The following is a 15047-nucleotide window of genomic DNA, read 5'->3' as shown; positions in this document are numbered from 1 at the left end:
GGGGCGGGGCTTCGGGCCCTGGCGGACTGAGCTCACCAGGGGGTACTTGGCCTAAAGGCTGGGGATTTCTGCCCTGTGTCATTTCCCTGCTGTGTCATTTCCTCGTTCGTCGTGCGGACAGAGTTTCTAATCACTGACTGAAAGGTTTTATTTTCGCTTTTGATTGGAACTCTCAGTTTAAACGTGAGAAACCACTCAACTGTACAAAACAAACTGCTCACACGCATCCCCTCCTCCAGCTTTCCAGGAGGTGTTGTCTTTTCCTTTCACCCCAAAGATTTTTACCTAGTACCCCAGCCTCTGCCCCTCAGGTGACCTGAGAGGCTTGTGTGGGCCCTTGGCGCCCTCCCCCAGCTCAGCATACCTTTGCAAGGCAACCACAGAAGGCCCTGGTGTGCCTGGCTGATACACTATTCCACCTTATCCTCTGTTTTGCTTTCTCAGGTTTCAGTTACTACCTCTCCCCCCAGTCAACCTCAGTCTGAAAAGATGAAATGGAAGTTTCCAGAAATAAACAATTCATGTTTTAAATTGTGTGCCTATTCAGTTCAGTCATTCAGTCCTGTCCAACTCTTTGCAACCCCATGGAATGCAATATGCCAGGCTTCCCTGTCCATCACCAACTCTCAGAGCTTGTTCACATTCACGTCTATCAAGTTGGAGATGTCATCCAACCATCTTATCCTCTGTCTTCCCCTTCTTCTCCCGCCCTCAATCTTTCCCAGCATCAGGGTCTTTTCCAATGAGTCAGTTCCTCACACCAGGTGGCCAAAGTATTGGTTTCAGCTTTAGCATCTGTCCTTCCAATGAATATTCAGGAGTGATTTCCTTTAGGATGGACTGGTTGGATCTCCTTGCAGTCCAAGAGACTCTCAAGAGTCTTCTCCAGCACCACAGTTCAAAAGCATCAATTCTTTGGTACTCAGCTTTCTTTATAGTCCAACTCTCACATTCATACATGACTACTGTAAAAACCATAACTTTGATTCAGTTCAGTTCAGTTCAGTCACTCAGTCGTGTCCAACTCTGTGACCCCATGAACCGCAGCATGCCAGGCCTCCCTGTCCAACTCGGAGTCCACCCAAACCCATATCTATTGTGTCGGTTATGCCATCCAACCATCTCATCCTCTGTTGTCCCCTTCTCCTGCCCTCAATCTTTCCCAGCATCAGGGTCTTTTCAAATGGGTCAGCTCTCCGCATCAGATGGTCAAAGTATTGGAGTTTCAGCTTCAACATCAGTCCTTCCAATGAACACCCAGAACTAATCTCCTCTAGGATGGACTGGGTGGATCTCCTTGCAGTCCAAGGGATTCTGAAGAGTCTTCTCCAACACCACAGTTCAAAAGCATCAATTCTTTGGTGCTCAGCTTTCTTTATAGTCCAACTCTCACATCCATACATGACTACTGGAAAAAACCATAGCCTTGACTAGACGGATCTTTATTGGCAAAGTAGTGTCTCTGCTTTTTAATATGCTGTCTAGGTTGGTCATAACTTTCCTTCCAAGGAGTAAGCGTCTTTTAATCTCATGGCTGCAATCACCATTCGCAGTAATTTTGGAGCCCCCAAAATAAAGTCAGCCACTGTTTCTACTGTTTCCTCATCTATTTTTCATGAAGTGACAGGACTGGATGCCATGATCTTAGTTTTCTGAATGTTGAGTTTTAAACCAACTTTTTCCACTCTCCTCTTTCACTTTCATCCAGAGGCTCTTTAATTCTTCTTCGCTTTCTGCCACAAAGGTGGTGTCATCTGCATATCTGAGGTGATTGATATTTCTCCCGGCAATCTTGATTCCAGCTTGTGCTTTGTCCAGCCTGGCATTTCTCATTATGTACTCTGCATAGAAGTTAAATAAGCAGGGTGACAATATACAGCCTTGATGTACTCCTTTCCCAATTTAGCGTGATGAAATCTCTTGCTGTTGGCTCCATCTCTTTGGGATTCCCCAATCACCCACCTCTACTGCTGACATCCAGTCACTGACACAATCATGATCCAGGGTTACCTGAAACAGACGATCCTCTGACCTAGTGTCAGAAGTTAATACAGCCTAAGGACAATGCCTACCTACGTCTTTCACCTCACTTCCTCTCCTCACATAGGCACTTTATCGTCTTGCATGATCAGAGGAGAAGGGTGAATACAGTTCAATAAGATATTCTGAGAGACCACATTCACATAGTTTTCATTACAATATACTGTCATTGTTCTAGTATTATTAGTCGGGGCTTCTTTGGTGGCTCAGATGGTAAAGAATCTGCCTGCAGTGCAGGAGACCCAGGTTCGATTCCTAGGTGAGGAAGATCCCCTAGAGAAGGGAATGGCAACCCACTCCAGTATTCTTGCCTGGAGAATTCCACAGACAGAGGAGTCTAACAGGCTTTTGGGGTCACAAAGAGTTGGACCCATGGACACAACTGAGAGTTGAACACTGTCACTTTCATTATTATTAGTCGTTGTTGTTAATCTCTTACTGAGCCTAATTTATAAACTAAACTTTATCATAGGTATGTGTGTGTAGGTAAAAACAGTATATGTGGGGTCTGGTACTATCTTCAGTTTCGAATATCCACAGAAGGTCTTGGAATGGATCCCGTTGGGTAAGGGGGACTACTGTATAACTTGTTAGCACCACTGTCTGATACTGTCTAATATATATTTAAATATTTCTCTTATTGTATTTTAAAAACAGCTTTCAGTTCATTCAGTTGCTCAGTTGTGTCTGACTCTTTAAGATCCCATGGACTGTAGCATGCCAGGCTTCCCTGTCCCTCACCAACTTCCGAAGTTTACTCAAATTCATGTCCATCCAGTCGGTGATGCCAGTCAACCATCTCATCCTCTGTTGTCCCTTGCTCCTTCCACCTTCAATCTTTCCCAGTGTCAGGATCTTTTCCAATGAGTCAGTTCTTTGAATCATGTGGCCAAAGTATTGGAGTTTCAGCTTCAGCATCAGTCCTTCCAATGAATATTCAGGACTGATTTCCTTTAGGATGGACTGGTTGGATCTCCTTGCAGTCCAAGGGACTCTCAAGAGTCTTCTCCAACACCACAGTTCAAAAGCATCAATTCTTTAGCACTCAGCTTTCTTTATGGTCCATCTCTCACATCCATACATGATTAATGGAAAAACCATACCTTTGACTAGACAGACCTTTGTTGGCAAATTAATGTCTCTGCTTTTTACTATGCTCTCTAGGTTGGTCATAACTTTTCTTCCAAGTTAGGGAAGAATAAATAGCATACAATAAACTGGAGGTATTTAAAGCAGACAAATTGAAAAGTTCTAACTTACCTACTGTGTATACAGCTGTGAAACCATTGCCTTAATCAAGATAGAGAACATTCATCGCTTTCAAAAGGTTCCCAGAGTTCCTTTGTAATCCCCCCTTCCGGCCCCTCACCAGTCTCTGTCCCCAGGCAGTGATCTGGTCCCTTAGTTCAGCAGTCCCCAACCCCTTGTTAAGAACCAGGCTGCACAGTAGGAGGTGAGCTTCATCTGCCCCATCACTGGCATTACTGCCTGAAGCATCTGCCCCTACTCTCAGTTCAGTTCAGTCCAGTTGCTCAGTCGTGTCCGACTCTTTGCAACCCCATGAATCGCAGCACGCCAGGCCTCCCTGTCCATCACCAACTCCCAGAGTTCACTCAGACTCAGGTCCATCAAGTCAGTGATGCCATCCAGCCATCTCATCCTCTGTCGTCCCCTTCTCCTGCCCCCAATCCCTCCCAACACCAGAGTCTTTTCCAATGAGTCAACTCTTCGCATGAGGTGGCCAAAGTACTGGAGTTTCAGCTTTAGCATCATTCCTCCCAAAGAAATCCCAGGGCTGATCTCCTTTAGAATGGACTGGTTGGATCTCTTTGCAGTCCAAGGGACTCTCAAGAGTCTTCTCCAACACCACAGTTCAAAAGCATCAATTCTTCAGCGCTCAGCTTTCTTCACAGTCCAACTCTCACATCCAAAATTGTCTTCCTTGAAACCAGTCCCTGGTGCCAAAAAGGTTGGGGACCGCAGCCTCAGTTTGCATTTTCTTGAATTTCATGTGAAATGAATCCTACAGTGTGTACTTTTTGTCTGGCTTCTTTCACATATGCTAATTATTCTGAAATTCACCTGTTGTGTTGTCAAGAATTCATTCTTCTTTGTTGCTGGATCACATTGCATTGTAAGAATACATTGTATGGATAGCTTTTTATTCATTCTGCTGTTGATAGACATTTGAGTTGCTTCCTGTTTTTGTCTATTACATGTGACGCTGCTGTTGGATATTCGCCTGCAAGTCTTTGTATAGAGGCATGTTTTCATTTCTCTTGAGTAAATAGCCAGGAATAGAATATCTGGATTGTGGATAAGTACATGTTTAACTTTTCAGGAAACTGCCAAACTGTTATCCAAAGTTGGTTGTATCATTTTACATCCCCACCAGCAGTGGATGAGAGTTCCAGTTTCTCCACATCTTTGCCAACATTTGGGTTGTGGTATCTCCTTGTGGTTATAACTTTAGTTTTTCTCTGACTAATGATTCTGAACATCTTTCATGTATTTATTTGCCATCCATACATCTTTTTTGATGATGTATCTGTTCAGATCTTTTGCCATTCTTTATTTGTGGCTGTTTCCCTATTACTGAGTTTGGAGAGTTATTTATATATTTTAGAGAAAAGTCTTGCATCAAACATACGGTTTGCAGTCATTTTCCCTGTATTCCGTGGCTTGCCTTTCTAGTCTCTTAAAACATCCATGGGTTTAGGGGGAGTAGGCTGTGGACATCTGAGGAGGGCACTATTCTGCCTACCACTGGTATGGAGTGAAGTTCATTTTTTTCCTTCCATATGGTTATCTAATTGTTCTAGTACCATTCCATGGAAAGACTTCTTTCTCCTTTCTCTCCTTTCTCCACTGCATTGCCTTTGTGGTAAAAATCAGTTATTTCCAAACATTGTATATTAACACATATATGTGGAATCTGGGGAAATGGTACTGATGAGCCTATATGCAGGGCAGGAATAGACACAGATGTAGAAAACAGACTTGTAGACACAGCGTGGGAAGGAGACAGTGGGACGAATCGAGAGAGTAGCAGTGAAACATATATACTGCCGTATGGGAAGCAGATAGCCAGTGGGAAGTTTCTATATACACAGGGAGTCCAACCCGGTACTCTTTGACAACCTAGAGGGGTGGGATGGGGCGGAGGGTGGAGGAAAGGTTCAGGAGGGAGGGGACATGTGGATATTTATGGCTGGTTTGCGTGGTTTTATGGCAGAAGCCAATGGAACTTTGTAAAGCAATTATCCTCCAATTAAAAACAAATCAGTTGTGTGTGTGCCTGTGTGGCACTGTATTTGTATTCTGTTCCATCATCTGATCTTGTTGTACATTAAATGGCTATTAGTGTTTGTCTATGATGTTAATGCATCCTTACTGACTCAGTAAGATCTCTTGGGAGTTGCTTTCCTACATACTCAATATTTATAGTTGGGAACACCCTAAAACAGGCACAACAGTCTCCACCTTCAAACCTCAGTTTAGTGGAGTAAGCAAAGAAAACAGTTTTCGTACATCGTGTAAAAGGGTAATATTTTTGGAACTATTTCTCAGTGAGACTGCCTGAAGGAAAGCACAACTCAACTCTTGACGCTTGGAAAGAAGAATCTGGTTGAGAAAGGGATTAAAGGACAATATGTCAAACTGAATGTCTACCCACCTCCACACACTCATGTGTCTGTATTCTTTCAAAAAGAGCCTGCTGGGGGAGGGTAGGAGGTATGGGGGAGATATCCAGGATGGCAGAGCAGGGCAACTTGCTCACTGCTTCTCAAGATTTAGACCAGAATTCGTCTCTCAGCATTAAACTGGCCACCAGAGCAAAGCAGGTGCTACAAGTGCTGGATAAGAGATGGCCAAGGTTGGTGGGCCAGAGTTGGTATTCCAAGTCTCCTGTTTTGGGTCTGCGCCTGTGACTGGGGGAAAGTCCTCTGTGGAAATGCCCAGAGATCCAGGCACACGGAAGGAGCCTGGGATAGGGATGAAGAGGCTGCAAAGTATGAGGGCCTTTGACTGGGCAGGCAGTCTTCTACATTCCCGCCAGCGTGATGCTCCAAAGAACTGTGTGTGACCAGCCATATCTAGGCAATTAGCAGCGCAAGACGCCCAGACTAGGCAGGGCAAGCTAGAGGATGCCAGAGCAAGAACCCAGCTCTCCTTCCCCCAAGGCAGAGTGTTAGGCAAACTCCTCTAGATCTTGGATTTCCTCTAGGAGAAGGAGGAACTCATAGCTGACTGCACTTCAAACCCAACCCAGGTGGGAAAACATACTTTGAAGGGAAGTTTTCATGAATAGACAACTTTAAGGTTTCCCCCTGCTCTTGCTACAAAGTAGGAATAAAGAGAATAAAGAGAAAATAAACTTTTATTTCTTTAAGCCACCTATCACAGCCTCTAAATTTCACCTCTTACAGCCAGCACTGTAAAGTTATTCCCAAAGATGCAAAATCTGATTGTCCGTATGAATAAGAGTTAGCTGGGAGAGGTGGGCTTTTTCCTACCCTTGTTTTTGGTACCAATAAAGAAGGCTGAGCACTGAAAAATTGATGCTTTCCAATTGTGGTGCTGGAGAAGACTCTTGAGAGTCCCTTGGACTGCAAGGAGATCCAATCAGTCCAACCTAAAGGAGATCAGTGCTGAATATTCATTGGAAGGACTGATGTTGAAGCTGAAACTCCAATACTTAGGCCACTTGATGAGAAGAACTGACTCATTGGAAAAGACCCTGATACTGGGAAAGATTGAAGGAAGGAGGAGAGGGGGATGACATAGGATGAGATGGTTGGATGGCACCACCGACTCGATGGACATGAGTGTGAGCAAACTCTGGGAGATGGTGAAGGACAGAGAAGCCTGGTGTGCTGCAGTCCACGGGATCACAAAGAGTTGGACACAATTTAGCGACTGAACAACAACATTGGGTTTGAAGTTCTATCTAACTAAATTAAGCTGTTCCTAGTATCCACGGGGAATTGTCTCAAAACCCATGGATACTCAAGTCCCTTACATAAAATGGTGTGGTACAGCTGGCCCTCTGTGTCTGCGGGTACCGCAGGTTGGTGGAATCCGAGGATGCGGAATCCAGGAATATGGAGGGCCCACTGTATTTACTCAGATAAAAGTGTGACCATGGAATTGCTCTTCTCTCATTGAGACTGATTAAGACTCAATTGATATGCTTTTACCGAGTGGCTCCCAAGCTGTTTTTCTGCCTTGATGCACGTGATGGGTGACAATCACATTGATGAAACACTTCCATAGACATGCCTAGACAAAGACTGTGGTACAGAGAAAAATTTCCATTTCTATCAGTCTTCATTCTCTTCCTCCTTCCTTTACTTTTCTTCCTCCTTCTCCTCCTCCTCCTTTTTTTCTCCCCCTTTCTTCCTTCTTTAGATGTTTTTCTACTGGTGGTAATGTTGTTGTTTAGTTGCTAAGCTGTGTCTGACTCTTTTGCGACCCCATAGACTGTAGCCCACCAGGCTCCTCTGTCCATGGGATTCTCCAGGCAAGAATACTGGAGTGGGTTGCCATTTCCTTCCCCAGGGGATCTTCCTGACCCAGGGATCAAAACTATATCTCCTGCACTGCAGGCAGATTCTTTACTGCTGAGCCATACAAGAAAGCCCTGTTGGTAGTGAGTGGTTTAGAATGATCCCAACCTAGTCTCTGTGTTCAGCATATTTTGGAATTCTGTAGCCTGGGTCGGGAAGATCCCTGGAGTGGGGAATGGCAACTTGCTCCAGAATTTTTGCCTGGAGAATTTCATGCACAGAGGAGCCTCTGGGCCCACAGTTCAAGGGGTTGCAAAGAGTCGGACATGACTGAGCAGCTGAGCACAGCAGCACGACTGATGCATGTTCAGTTTGAGCCATCAAAGAAACCTATAGCCATGGCACGGAAATGCCCTTGAAAAATTATCTAGAGACTTTCCTGGCAGTCTAGTGATTAGTACTGAGCTGTTTCATGGCTGTGGGCCTGGGTTCAATTCCTGGTTGAGAAATCAAGATCCACAGGCTGCATGCTATGGCAAAAAAAAAAAAAAGAAGGAAAATGATCTAAACAATTCCCTTGCCTAGCGGCAGACACACCAACGGTGGACTTCTAAGGACTTCAGGAAAAAGTTCACAAACTTTCACACAGTGACCTTTTCACATCTAATCCTTCCGATTCAAGCTGGCTTTCTGCGCATTCTCAGTGGTCATAGTCAAAGGCTTGCACTGTCTGCCCTAGGAGGTGAGCACAAAGGGCCCGCCATGGGTGGAGTGTGAGTCGGTGACCTGTGTGGAGTACTAAGGGTGCCCAGGTCCCAGCTGCGGAAACCCACTGCTGACGTTCCCCGCGGCTCACCAACAGGCTTCCTAATGGGTCCGCATCCCTCTGACGGCCTCCGAGGGCCCTGGCTGCTTCTGTCTCCTGGGTGGGGTTTCACACAGCTGGGGAAACCTGGCGCTTACCTTCACACTTTCCCTGTGGGAGAAATCAGAGGCCCAAAAGCTTTCTCCTGGCACTTTTCTGTGCCACCTTGGGGGCAGAGGGTAACTTGGATGAAGGAAGATATTCTCATATCCTCTTCAATATGTCCAATACAGGATTTTTTTCTTAACATATATATTTTATTGAAGTATAGTTGACTTTCAGTGTTTCAGGGGCATAGCAAAGTGATTCAGTTATACATATATACATATATTATTTTTGAAATTATTTTCCATTATAGATTATTGTAAGATATTGACTATAGTTCCCTGGGCTATACAGTAAAACTTTGGTTCTTGTTGCATATCTGTTCTTAATCTAGCCTTCTATACTAAGTCAAACAAGCAGAATCAGAACGTCATAAATTTTTAGTTAGGCAAAAATTAATAAATTTTCTAAAATATATATATATATACATATTGTTTATATATGTATACAAAAGCTTTATTATGCTTGATAAAGTTAGAGAAAGAACAAACAAAAGAGATGGAGAAATTGGAAAACATAAACTAAATGAAATGGGGGCACTGAATATGAAACAGATAAAGTCCACTTGTTCTTGAACATGGCTGCTCATTAGAAACATATCTGGAGCTCTGGAGATTAAAAAAAACAATTCTAGGCATTTGTGTTTTTCAAAAAATTCCAAAATAATTCTGATATGCATCTGGATTTTACAAAAGATTACAGATTTTTCTATTAAATTGTAGTTTTGGTGGTATAGAGTTCTATTATTTTTCTGTTGGCCAATCATGATACAATGGGATTAAGTGAGTAATAGTTCCATAATCACAATAGTAAAAGATGTTTATCAGCTTTCACAATCAATAGCCCGACAAAAATATATATAAATGCAATTACAATATTGGATTTTTAAAATTTTATTTATTTATTTTTGGCTGTGCTGGGTTTTCGTTGCCTGCATGGGTTTTCTCTAGTCGTAGTGAGCAAGGGCGCAGCACAGGCTTCTCATTGCGGTGGCTTCTCTTACTGTGGAGCACAGGCTCTAGGGCGCTTGGCTGAGTAATTGTGATGCCTGGGCCTAGTTGCTCAGAACCATGTGGGAACTCCCCAGAGCAGGGATCCATCCTGTGTCCCTTGCATTGGCAGGTAGACTCCTACCCACTGTACTACCAGCAAAGTCCTCAGTACTGGATTTTTTTTTCACTCCAACAGTGTGCTGGAACTTCTCTGCTGAACTCCTGAACTTTCACCAAAATGCTCTTCTCCAAGAGAAATTATCAAAATTAGTGTTCTTTGTAAGAAAGAAGGTAGAAAACTCCTATTTCTCTATTTTTCTGACATCAGTTCTCTGTCACAGGTAATTTACAGCGACTCAAAATTCATTCTGTAAAGCAATTTAAGATTCAGCTGTGGTTATTGCCTGGGCCCTGGAATCTCTAAATGTAAAGTTTTGCAGTATATCTGTGCACTTCCTGAGGGCCTGGCTGGAGTAAGATAAACGTCTACAGCACCATCCTACCAGAACCACCCAAAAGCTTCTGTAGAAGTGCAAGTTTGGTGATACTGCAAATGACAGACAATCATTTTGTTGTTGTTGTTTACAATATTTTATTGATTTATTTTAAAATAAATTAAAATAAATCGACCTTTGTTTGGTGTATGCTGTCCATTAGTCCCTTAATAATCTTCTTTGTTATCAAGTCAGCTGTCCTGGTATCGAAGTGCTTATGTTCAAGTGACCCTTATTGTACTTAACATTGGCTCCAGTATTAAGGGGCCAACAGCAGTGATGCTGGCAATTTGGATCTGCCAAAGAGAAGCTGTAAAGTGCTTCTTTTAAGAGAAAAGGTAAAAGTTCTCTACTTAATAAGGAAAGAAAAAAGATCATATGCTGAAGTTGCTGAGGCCTATGGGGAAAACAAACCTACCTGTGATGTTGTGAAGAAGGAAAAAGAAAGTCATACTAGTTTTTGCTGTTGCTCTTCAAATTACAATGGACACGGCATGTGCTGTTTAGTTAAGACGGGAAAGGTGTTAAATTTGTCCAGGAACATATTTTGAGACGAGAGCGAGAGAGACTACATTCATAGGACTTCCTTTACCAAAAATTGTGCAATTTTATTTTTAGTTATTGTAATTAACCTCTTATTGTACCTAATTTGTATATTAAGCTTTATCATAGGTTTGTATATACAGGAAAAAATATAGTATGTATAGGGTTTGGTATTAGCTGAGGTTTTAGGCATCCACTGGGGGTCTTGGAAGGTATTCCCCAACAGATAAGAGGAGACCACTGTCATCTGAATTAGATACTATCTGTGATCCTATGCTAGCTCTAAATGATTACTTTATTCTTTTGTATCTTTTCAAAAGACCTTTAGTATTTTAAGGGGCCAAAGTCAAGCTACTGGTCTCTAGTCTTGAAGCTTCATTTGTTTCTCCTTTTTGAAACTTGAGTACATTGTCTATGTCTAGTTTCTTTGACCCCTACATGTTTATCTTATTACTCTGTCCATACTAAATTCTCAAGAAATAATTTGACAATGAATTCATCCAACAAATAAATACTGAGCACTTACTCACAAGAGCTGAAGATAAAGTGGTGAACAAAGCATGCAACAAGATCTATTAAAACTCAACACTTGCGGGCACCGGAGGGTGGGAGAAGGGAGATCGTAGCAGGTAGATGGGCTTGAAGGAGGAGACAGGGTTCAACAGATGGAGTGCTAATAGGATATTCTAGTTCTGTGTCAGGGAATGATGAGTTTGCATGGTGTGATGGTTAATTTTATGCCAACTTGGCTGGGCCAAGGGATGCCCAGATAGCTGGCTGTGTGTGCAAAGGTGTTTCCAGAAAAGACTAGTGCATGAATTGGTGAGCAGAACACAGCAGGTGGTCCTTCTCACAGTGGGTGGGCATCACTCAGTCTACTGAGGGTCTGCATAAAACAAGGCAGAGGAAGGTTGAATAAACTCGCTGCCTGACTGATTGGGCTTCAACATTGACCTTGTTCTGCTCTCAACATGGCTGTTCTCAGGACTTTAGACCCAGACTGGAATCTATACCATCAACTCCCCAGCTCTTGGGTCTTCAAATTGCATCACCAGCTTCCCTGGGTCTCAAGCTTACGGAGAGCAGACTGTGGAACTCAGCCTCCAGAAGTGTTGACTTCCTGTGTAAGTCTCTTTATATATAAATCTGCCTGTCTGTCTTTCTGTTTGTCTGTCTATCTGTTTTCCTGTTTCTCTCTGTTTGTCTCTGTCTCTCTGTTTGTCTTTCTGCCTCTATATATGTATATGTTTTAGGTTGGCCAAAAAGTTTGTTTGAGTTTTTTTGCACCATCTTATGGAAAAACTGGAAAGAACGCTTTGGCCAACCCAATATATGTGTGTCTGTATATATATATATTGTTTTTTGGGAGCGCTCTGATAACTGATATACCTGGAGTGACCAGAGCTTGCTGTCTCCCTGGTGAGAGCAAGGTAGGAGGGAGGATAAAAGATCTTTAACAGCGTGGAGAGATAGTGGTGAAAACTGTGCATCCTTCTACATCCTCCTGTATTGCCTGCTCTTCTTCAAAATAAGTGAACCAGTTCCCTTTATCTTGTATAGTAGGATCTCTTTTCCAAAGCTTCAGCCTTTTTGCATGACTTTTGGAATCTCCTGGCGTTTGGAACTAGAGATAGGACTCCAGGAAGAGCATTTGGCTGTGCTGAAAATAATCAGAAAATGGCCTTTAGTCCTTTTCTTGTAAACTCTATTTTTTCTTTTTTTCCTGATCAGAACAAAGCAAGCTTTTCAATATGGGATCCTATTCTGTATCACTGACTCATGTTCAACTTTTGACCCAGGGATCATTTTCAGCCCTGCTTACAGACAGCTTTCTGTGCCGCAGTGTATTTCCCTCCTCAGCTACCATCCCTCCTGGGCTTTGCTCTGTTCATGCCTGACTGCTTTCTCCAAGGTCCTTCATCAAGATTTGAACCGCAAGGTGTGTTTATCCTAAAGACATTTGAAACTGTCCTCTGTGGCCAAGCTCATGCTGCTAACCAAGCCCCTGGTTTCTCTAACACTACTTTTGGTTGTTTCCTCCTGAAGCATCAAAGCAGGCTGGATGGGAAGGTTAGACCAATTTTCTTAGTTTTTGTTTCTTGTTTCCAGGGCTCACTCATATGATGGACAGAATTCCAAGGAGCATTGTCTCTTTGTGTTGACTCATTGGAACACAAACTAGCTCCTGTTTCAGAAGCTTGCCTGTCTTTACTGGATTTTGAGATAGCGTTATTAACCTCCCTGAGTTGACAGCGTCTGTTCCTTCCCATTTAAATCCCAGCATCCGAAGTCACATGTGCCCCAGTTTCAGAAAGCTGGCTGAACAGATGCCTAACAGTCATCATGAAAGGGCTGTTCTCGCCTGCACTTTTGTGTCTATCATTGTGAAGGAAAAGAGTGGATTCAACAAGAGTGCTTTGCCTTTATAGTTTGGGTTTATCATGCAGACCTCTCATATCTGAGAGGTGGTGGCAGGTTCGGAGATTTCAGACGCTCTTCACCAGCACAGCACAGAATCGTAGAGCTGGAAGCAAGACTGGCTTCGTGGACGTGCAGCCTGTGTGGCTGCATATGGCGCAGCTGGTAAAGACTCCGCCTGCAGTGCAGGAGACCCAGCTTCGATCCCTGGGTGGGGAAGATCCCCTGGAGAAGGGAAAGGCTACCCACTCCAGTATTCTGGCCTGAAGAATTCCATGGACTGTATAGTCCACGGGGTCACAAAGAGTCGGACACGACTGAACGACTTTCAAGGCAAGAAGAATAAGAGGGCATGAGGCACACACCATCGGTTTCTTGGGTAGATGTCTCAACTGAAGAAAAATGCATAACCTACAAGTTGTGAGTTATCTTTTATTCAAGGAACTTACAAGGACTATAGCCTGGAAGACAGCCTCTCAGCACTGAGCAATTATTCTCATGAGGAAAGGGAAGAGCCAGGATACAAAGGAGTTTTTGTTAAAAAAAAACAAACAAACAACCCATGTAATAGAACATCAAAGTGAAAGTCCCTCAGTTGTGGACTCCACTCTTTGAGACTCCCTGGACTGTAGCCTTCCAGGCTCCTCTGTCTGTGGGATTCTCCAGGCAAGGATACTGGAGCAGAGGTTGCCCTTCCCTTTTCCAGGGGATCTTCCTGACCCAGGGATTGAACCCAGGTCTCCTGCATTGTAGACAGAGTCAAAATAATCAAAAGATTATTGCTAATCATGAAAACAGACATCTCAAGTTAATGATTTTTGTGCTTTTATATGTATGGGAAGATGCAAGAATCTGGCTCATGGAAACTGTCCTTAGATATGCATCATAACGGTCTGGGGCCAGCATCCTGCTTTTCCCCACACTGCATTCTCCTTAGGGCACACCATCAGGTGTGGCTATGGAGACTTGATGGCATTGTTTAATGGAAGGGCAGGAGGCATCCGTGGACATCACCAACAGATGGTTAAGCTATCAACTCTCCATGGAACCTGATTCAGTGTGAATTTTGACAGAAGTTAAAAAAAAAAAAAAAGAACCTCTCTTAAAATTGTATCTTCCAGGAGTTGGAAGGGCCCAGCAAGTTCTGCTCCAGGCATCAATCTCAGAGTGGGACACCATGAAACCATCTTTGTGACTTTTGGGAATGAAGACTTCACATGTCCCCAAGAGGTCTTTTCACATCCACTGCAGGCTGTGCCGTTTTCTTTTAAATTTTTAATTGATTTTTAAAATTTATTTGACTGTGTGAGTCTTAGTTGTGGCATGCGAGATCTAGTCCCCCGACCAGGGGTCGAACCTGGGCTCCTTGCATTGGGAGCGTGGAGTCTTAACCACTGGATCACCAGGAAAGTCCCCTGCTTGCTTTTCTTATAAAGGACAAATATTTGCCAGACACGAAGGATTAATACCTATGGTATCTTCATAGTAATACACATTCATAGTAATACACATAGTAATTACTTCATAGTAATACACATTCCAAGGCATTGGCAAAATGAGAATTGAGGCTGTCAGAAAATTTAAGATTTTTTTTTTCTCCCGAGAACAAGCATTGCTGAAGAAGAATGCATACTTAGATCTTTGCTTTGGTGGGGGAATAAAATTACTCTGTTCTTGACATTTGGCCATTTGTTGTTCAATCGCTCAGTCATGTCTGACTCTTTGCAATGTCCCATTTGGCCATGGAGACTCCTTTATAGAGGGGAGGGGTGGGAGCATTCAGGGCTAGAAATGAATCAGGAGGGATGAATGAAGGAAGAATCCACCCCCACCCCACAAAGAGAAAGAGAAAGAGAAAGAGAAGATGATGCTTGGCCTTGGGGAGGACGCTGTTTGGGACAGCTATGTAACCAGCCATTGATTGAGTATGCTCTAGGATCCTCTCCACTTTCTAAACCACCAGCCCACATATGTTATTGAACCCTGTCCTGCATAAAGCATGACACATCCATGCACCCATGAACCCATCACACCTGTCCTGCTGGGTGACGCTGAACCCTGCGGTTGCCATACTGTTCGG

The sequence above is a fragment of the Oryx dammah genome, unplaced genomic scaffold (assembly GCF_014754425.2).
Source record: "Oryx dammah isolate SB20612 unplaced genomic scaffold, SCBI_Odam_1.1 HiC_scaffold_7, whole genome shotgun sequence".
Classification (NCBI taxonomy): Eukaryota; Metazoa; Chordata; class Mammalia; order Artiodactyla; family Bovidae; genus Oryx; species Oryx dammah.
The sequence above is the reverse complement of the archived record's forward strand: the minus strand, read 5'-3'. Positions refer to the sequence as shown.